The sequence below is a fragment of the Vigna unguiculata genome, chromosome 2 (genome assembly GCF_037176805.1).
Source record: "Vigna unguiculata cultivar grain cowpea cultivar isolate G323 ecotype 2 chromosome 2, ASM3717680v1, whole genome shotgun sequence".
Lineage (NCBI taxonomy): Eukaryota > Viridiplantae > Streptophyta > Magnoliopsida > Fabales > Fabaceae > Vigna > Vigna unguiculata.
Genome location: NC_140793.1, coordinates 16496485 through 16503837, shown reverse-complemented (window position 1 = coordinate 16503837; position 7353 = coordinate 16496485). Strand labels below are relative to the sequence as shown.

General features: G+C 30.7%; 1 pseudogene across 1 annotated transcript; it reads left to right on the top strand.

The window, feature by feature from the left end:
- Window positions 1-4497: 4497 nt before the first annotated feature.
- Window positions 4498-6963, top strand: LOC114174241 (B3 domain-containing transcription factor VRN1-like; annotated as a pseudogene). Its single transcript, XR_003602671.2, has 3 exons — window positions 4498-4747; window positions 5131-5795; window positions 5914-6963. The product of XR_003602671.2 is annotated as a B3 domain-containing transcription factor VRN1-like (transcript).
- The last annotated feature ends 390 nt before the right edge of the window (window positions 6964-7353 follow it).

The window sequence follows — 7353 nt, the reverse complement described above, 5'->3', positions numbered from 1 at the left end:
ACTAATCTACTAAAACAAGTAAAGCAAAACAAGAATTAAAGTCTACACTAGGCGGTCTTAATGGCGAGGCTTGATGTTGCAAGGCATACTCACAATCTAAAGTGCTTTACTAATTATTTAAGGTTCTAATTAAGAGATGAGAGAACACCTAAGGCTCCCCCAAGACACTTAATTAGTCCAAGATACACAAATAAGAACTTAAACAAATAAAACTAAAAGAAAATACAATCAAAATAATTGCAAAATTTAAAGCCTTCAAGTGTTTCACTCCACTCCTTCTCTTGTTTTTCTTTTTGGTTTGTTAGGCAATGGTGAATCTCTATTACACCTTCACTTGTTGATACCTCCAAAGATGAGTCTTCTTTGATCAAGACACTCTACTTCCTAAGATGCTACCTTAGGAAAGTTAGATCGCCTCCAAGTAGGAAACAACACCAATAACCAAACCAAAAGAGGTCAAGAAATTTAAAGTAAGAAAAGCTCAAAGTGAATATGCTAAACTCAAATAGAATTGTCAAGACATACACAATATAAGTTCAAAGAAATGACAATCTAAAATTAAGGTAAAGGAACAAGGTAAGCACACAAAAGAAATACCTAAGGAATGGCACTAGAATGGATTACAAAAACCAAAATAAAGTTAGAATTGATTGGTTGCTTCTTGCTTCTCAATTGCCAATTGCTAATGGTGCATAAAATCACTCATCAAGCTTAGGTTGAGACCTACATGTGCAGTATTTTTCAGATTTGAAAACTCCAAAGTTCAAAGCCAATAAACAAAAGCAAAATGAAAATGGTAGTAGTGATTCTAGTGCACTATTTTTACAAATTTCTTCTTCTCTTTTTGTATCACTCTTTTTGCACTTTTCTTTTTTTATTTTGTACTTTTTTTCTATTTTTAACTCTTTTGTAGCAACACTAATTGTTCAAAACAGAATCATCACTACTTCATGTTCAACATATGAAACTTGTAATGAAAACAAGAAGTTAGTATTGAAATAGAAACCTAAATTAATAAAAATATAGAATAATAAACTCAAGAAAACATAATAGAATCCTAACTCTATGAACTTGATAAGAACTAATTATTCAAGTAAGAACTCAAAAACAAAAATAAAAAATAAAAGCACTTAAAAGCACAAAGGATTAATAAATGGTGATTAGGTGATTAAGCACGCACAAGAAAAATTCCCACTAGACGTTAAGATAACGAAAGTTATCTATATGTGAAAGTGCATTTCCAAGGCTCAAGAGGAGAAGAGAAGTTCAATTTTAATCATCAAAGTGTTATACCATGCACAAATCACCATACCAAAGGAAACAACATAAATTCAAAGCAAATTAAACTGCTAAACATGAATGAACATTTCAATCGGTAAAAACTCACATGGCAAGTAGCACAAGTAATGAACAACTCAAAAATGAGAAGAAAATGAAGAAGAAGCACTTAACTCTTGAAGACCGAGAGCAACCTAAGCTCATGATACCAAATGATGGCTAGCTCTTTTGCTCCTTCAACAAAGCCGAGAGGAAGTAGGACTCCATGAGTGTGGATGTAGAAGCTTGGAAGAGATGAAGATAGCATGGTGTTTGGTTCGGTGTAGGTGAGTTGCCTAGGTAGAGGTAAGACTAACTCCTAAGGAAGGAAGCCTAAAATAGTCTGGAAGAGAAGACTAATATAAGGAGAGCTCAAATAAGAGAAATGTGCACTCATTTTGGCAGTAATTATTTACTCAAATTCAAGCTAGATTTAAATGAGGTAAGCCCTTCTATTTATAGGCTAGAAGGAGAACAAGGTGTCTCCAAAAAGAAGACGAAAAAAATGGTCTAGAAACTTGAAAATTGGAACCAAAAGGTGAGCATGCACAAGGTGTGACTTGTCACCTAAGCAAGAACATGTTTCACACCATGCTCACACCCTCCACACCTTGGTGCACTACTTAAAGTAGCTTGGTCTCCAAGTTAGGGTTAAAATCCTAGTTTCTAAACATCACATACCTTAGCCCAAATTAAGTGCATCTCCTTTTAAGCCCAAAATAGTCCACTATGACCAAGCTCAAAACATGGCCCAAATATATGTGTATCTTTATATAAATATATGTGATCTTTTATTATGGCATAATATAGAACTATTAGTAAAAATTTAATAACTCTAGCTTACCCTTATCTTTTGTGTCTATTGTGGTTTTATCCATCTACAATGATCGTATGTTATACGTGAATAGAAAATAATGTAGGTGAGAGACATCAACAATGAGATAGTCATAGATGAATATAGACATTGAAAACTACTTATGTTAGATTCTTTATTATTATTGTATAGAATTCCTCTTTCGTTTTAGTATTATGTTTTTTTTTCATATAAATTATTGAAAAATAATGTAATAGATGAAATATACCTATGTTGTTTTTATACTTAATACTAATTATAATAATACTTTAATTAGTAAAGTAATTATAGCAGGTGCTACGATATTCATATTTCACATACAAAACACATATAATCACACAAAATCTCAACTAAACCTCACGAATAATCTTCAACAAAATACCATTTAAATACAACAAAATCCATAACATAAATAGTGTAAAACAGTTCACAAGAACTTTTGAAAGAAATCACCTAAGTAATACAGATCCAACAAATTAAAATTAAATAATAAAATAATTAAAATTAACAAATATCTTAATAAAAGAAAACTTTTTTAAAATACGTGAACTAGTACTTTTCATATTCTTAGAGATTTTTTCAGAAAATAAGATATGTAATATCAATTCTAATTGCTAAAATTTTAAAGAACATTAAAAGTTATAAAAAAAAAACATTAAGAAGATATAATCAATTAAATTTAATTATTACTGAATATATTTTTCTTTGTTAATTTATAAAAAGCTTTTGAAAAGATTTTAATTATATTTTTTTCATAAAGGCATGATATGATAAAAACAACGTGCTGACATGTAGAAGTGGAGTAACCTAAAATTGCAAAAGTCTTTATTATTAATAAAATGTTTAGACCAAATATTAATACTTTTAATTTATATATTATTCAATTATAATAAACAATACAATAATAACAATTTATAATGTTAACAATATAAAATTTTGATATATTAGGATTTTGATTAGCTTTTTGAAAGGTATCTGTTTTTAAATTGAAAACTTGATTAATACTTTTATTAATTAAAAATAAAAAAACAATATTATCAATTAAATAATTAAATGATTCTTTTCATTATACTAATGTTGTGTCTGAAGTTGAACAAAAATGCAAAGACGGATTACATAATAATCTTGACGTTCCTTTGAAGAGAGTTAAGAGCAAAAGAATGCAATAATCAGCATGATTGATCAATTTTCCGATCTCGCGTAATACAGGGTCATTTGAGTAGATTCATTGGTTAAATACAAATTTACTCTTCTGTCTTTTCAGCTTTGAGCAGCGATACTGTTTAAGATTCATGAAGAAAACACATTATATTTCTGATAAAAGTGACCATACACACGCTATTTGAAAGAACATGGATTCGTTCCCACCTCACTTGAAATGAATCTGGGTGTGCTTAAAGAGATGGATCCGATCCCACCTCAAATGGAACGGATCTGTGCGGTCATTAAAGTGAGAGATTTGATCCCAACTTAAGTGGAACGATCTGTGTGAGCTTGAAAGTAAGACATCCAATCTCCCATGACATGGGACGAATCTGTCAATGCTTTATAGATATCCCACCTGCAAATCACAATTGAATTATAGATATTGCAGTCGAAAATAACCTTGGCTATCAATGTGTGATTAGAGAGCTTGGATGTTCTTTTCATCTTTTGGAAATTATTTTGATGTATAGGTGGACATTGAGATATCAATAATGTAATAGAGAAAATAATATAAAATTTGTACCAAGATAAATTAAGTTATAATGATGTATGTAAATTGAATAAAATATTGTGATTAATAAAATAGTAGAACCCACGCTTGAGAATAAAGTAAGGGAAAGCAGTGCAGGAGAGTGAGAAAAATAGACAATTTAGGAGCTGGTGTATCTATAAATGTGCATATATTGGAAGTGCTAAATTCAGAACTCATTGATCTAACTCTACTATTGTGTGTGTATCCATGTGATGATAATGAAGAATATAAAAGCGAAGATGTTTGTAGTGTGTGGTGTTGCAAGTTGTTTAAAAGAAATTATCAAAATAAATTTATTTATACAAATATTAATTTATATTATCTATTATATAAAAAAACAAATTATTAATCGTACTAATAATTTTATTAAAACACATTTTTAATTTATTACATCAATCAAATATCTCACAAATTTTCAAAAAAAATACTTATAAATCAATTATTTTCATAATTATTTCTAAAATTCTTAAAAAAAACAACAAAGAGTATTTTTTTAATTTCATTCAAATCAATCCAATTTCTCTCTTGGAATGAGCACTCTCTCGGAATGAACACAGCATAAATAAATGATGTGAAATAAAAGAGAAAAAACAAAAGTTTGAAATGAAAGTCACCGGAAATCTGTACATAAGAGCAGAGACAGATGAAGAAGTCTATTTCATCTATCAACAACGTGAGAACCTAGCCACAGACAAAGGCCTCAATCTGCTCCAAGCTAGTAACTTTAAAAGTCCTAGAAATCCCTTCTTCACTATCTCATTTCAACATCCATGACTTCACCAACTGCGGTTCATTTTTTTAAAATTATCCTCAGACCAAGCCTTGCACTTGGAATACTTGTAAGCATCATTACCTTCATTCCTCTCTTTCGATTTTACTTTTTATGGTTCAAGTTCTGCACCATCACATGAGTTTACCTCTTTTAGTTCTTCGTTTAAGAAAATATACTGTTTCTGCTCTTCATCTTTAACAAGATTTCTCATTTATGGACATACAAGGACTGTTTTTGATAGATTTCTATAAACAATTTGCGTTTGAGGTATAGAAACAAAAGCTTTGACAAACACCCAATTAGGGTAAAAAAGTAATTTGCAACTACCCCCACTTTTGTATATCTGCATGCCGGGTCATGGAAAGATACAAACTTCTCCACTATTTGGAGTTTCTGATGTGGTAGTGGTTGTGAATTTTATTATGCATGCTAACAACAAAATCTTTGCAGAAGCTCCCAAAAAAGTTCACTAGAAAACATGGTGATGGAATGTCAAATCCGGTGTTTCTTAGATCTCCTGATGGTATTGAATGGAAAATATACTGGGCAAGGCGTGATGGTGAGATTTGGTTTCAAAATGGATGGAAGGAGCTTGTCACATACTATTCTCTAGATCATGGCCACTTGTTGTTCTTTGAATACGAGGAAACTTCTCATTTTGATGTACACGTGTTTGACAATAGTGCCCTTGAAATAGACTATCCTTCCCCCACTACTCATGTTAGAAAGGACAACCTTGTACATATCAGTGATGATTCTGGTGAAACTTTGTTGGAGCAATTTTCATGTCAAAATACTAGAGTGAAACCAAGTCTGTCTTCTGCTCAGCCTTGTAAGAAAACGAAAAATAGCAAAGCTACAAGTGTTGTGGGAATTAAAAGTTCTAGCTCTCAAGAGGAAAAACCTATAAAGCAAAACCTATAAACCAATTTTTCATAACTTGCAGCATGTTAAGTCTTTCAGAAGTTGAAGGGAAAAAAGACACTTATAACATTGGATGCTCAGAAGAGGAGCAGTTAACATCTACGGCTTTAAACAAAGCCATAATTTTCAGATCTGAATACCCCTTCTTCTTGCTTGTCATGAAGGAATCCTTTATCAATGGATATTACCTGGTGAGCATCTTATTGAATACATGGATTTTTATGAGTTATGTTCTTTTATAAGGATGTTGCAGCAGAAGTGTAACCTGCAGTTCTTTTTTTTTTTTTTTTATTGAAAAAAAAATTACAGAAAATACCAACATATTTTGTTGAAAAATATTTGAGGAATGCACGTGCAGCTATTAGTCTTGAGCTATTGGATGGGAGAACATGGCCTGTTATTTATTGTGGTCAAAGAATTAATGGGGGATGGCATAAATTTGCATCAGAAAACAATTTGAATGTGGGGGATGTTTGTGTTTTTGAGATGATCAAGAAGATCCGGGGCTTTGCTTTCAAAGTTTCCATCTTTCGAGGTGCAGAGGAATGAACTTGTCCCATTTCACAAGGTAATCTATTTTTCTTTTTTGTTTATATGCACAATGAGAATTTAGAATCTAATCAAGGAGATGTAGCTAATTATGATTAGACTTAACTCGTCATTCATGAGAGATTCATGCTTTATGACAATGAAGTGAAGAGTTATGAACTATTTTTCATAATTTATAATCGTTCCCTTTAAAATGAGTCAAATATTGGATGGAAAAGAGAGATTTCATAGGTAGTTTTTATTACTACTCTCTACAAAAAGCTAGAATTGATTTCTCACAACGCTGTTAAATCTGTTAAGATATCATAGTTAGAGTCAATTATGGCATCAGAAGAATTGTCAGTTTTAGAACGCAAAACTCTTGTCACGGTTTTGAGGTCGGATGCGGTAATTGAGCTTGAAATCAGAAATGTTAGATGGCAAGTATTATTATTCTTTCATGAATAGTTAGATTTTGCTCTAATAGTGGTCTACATGTATATACTTGACTTGATTCAGTGTGTGCCTATGAACTTTGCGAGGAAGTATTTTGTAAATTTTAATCCGAATGTGATGATAATGCAGTTTAGAAACAAATCGTGGCCTGTGAAGTTTGTGAATAATTCACTTTCAGCGACACTCGTTGTTCATGCTTTTAGAAGTCATGTAATTAGGGGATGTAGACTTCTTTAAAGTTTTTGTTATGTCAAAATATTTTGTTTTTATCAGTTTATTGTTTTTTGTGTGGTATGATTGATGTATTTTCTCAGATACAAGCCTTATCACAGACCATTATCGAATCTATATGTTGTACTGAATCAGTTTGAGTTATAATTATTACTAATGTCTTTATTTTTTAATGTTCTTAACTCCCTATAACCTGCCAGAAAACTATTTTCTTTTTCTTTTTTTCAGTTATATATTTCTTTAATACTTTTCTAACCAAAAGTATCAAGGGACTTTAATGTTAAAAGCTCTGAAATTGAAACTTTACGTCTTCAAAGTTGATATTTTTTTTCTTCTGATTTTGTATCCATTCCTATCTACTCTGTTTAATAAATCTTAAATATTTACTGTGTTTATTATTATTATTATTATTATTATTTAATATATGAATACTAGTTAATAAAGGTTAGTGTTTGTGTTATACGTAGAGAGAGACTGATAAACATAATATACGACTGAGATTTATTAAATAACACTCCTGCTCAAAAATTACTT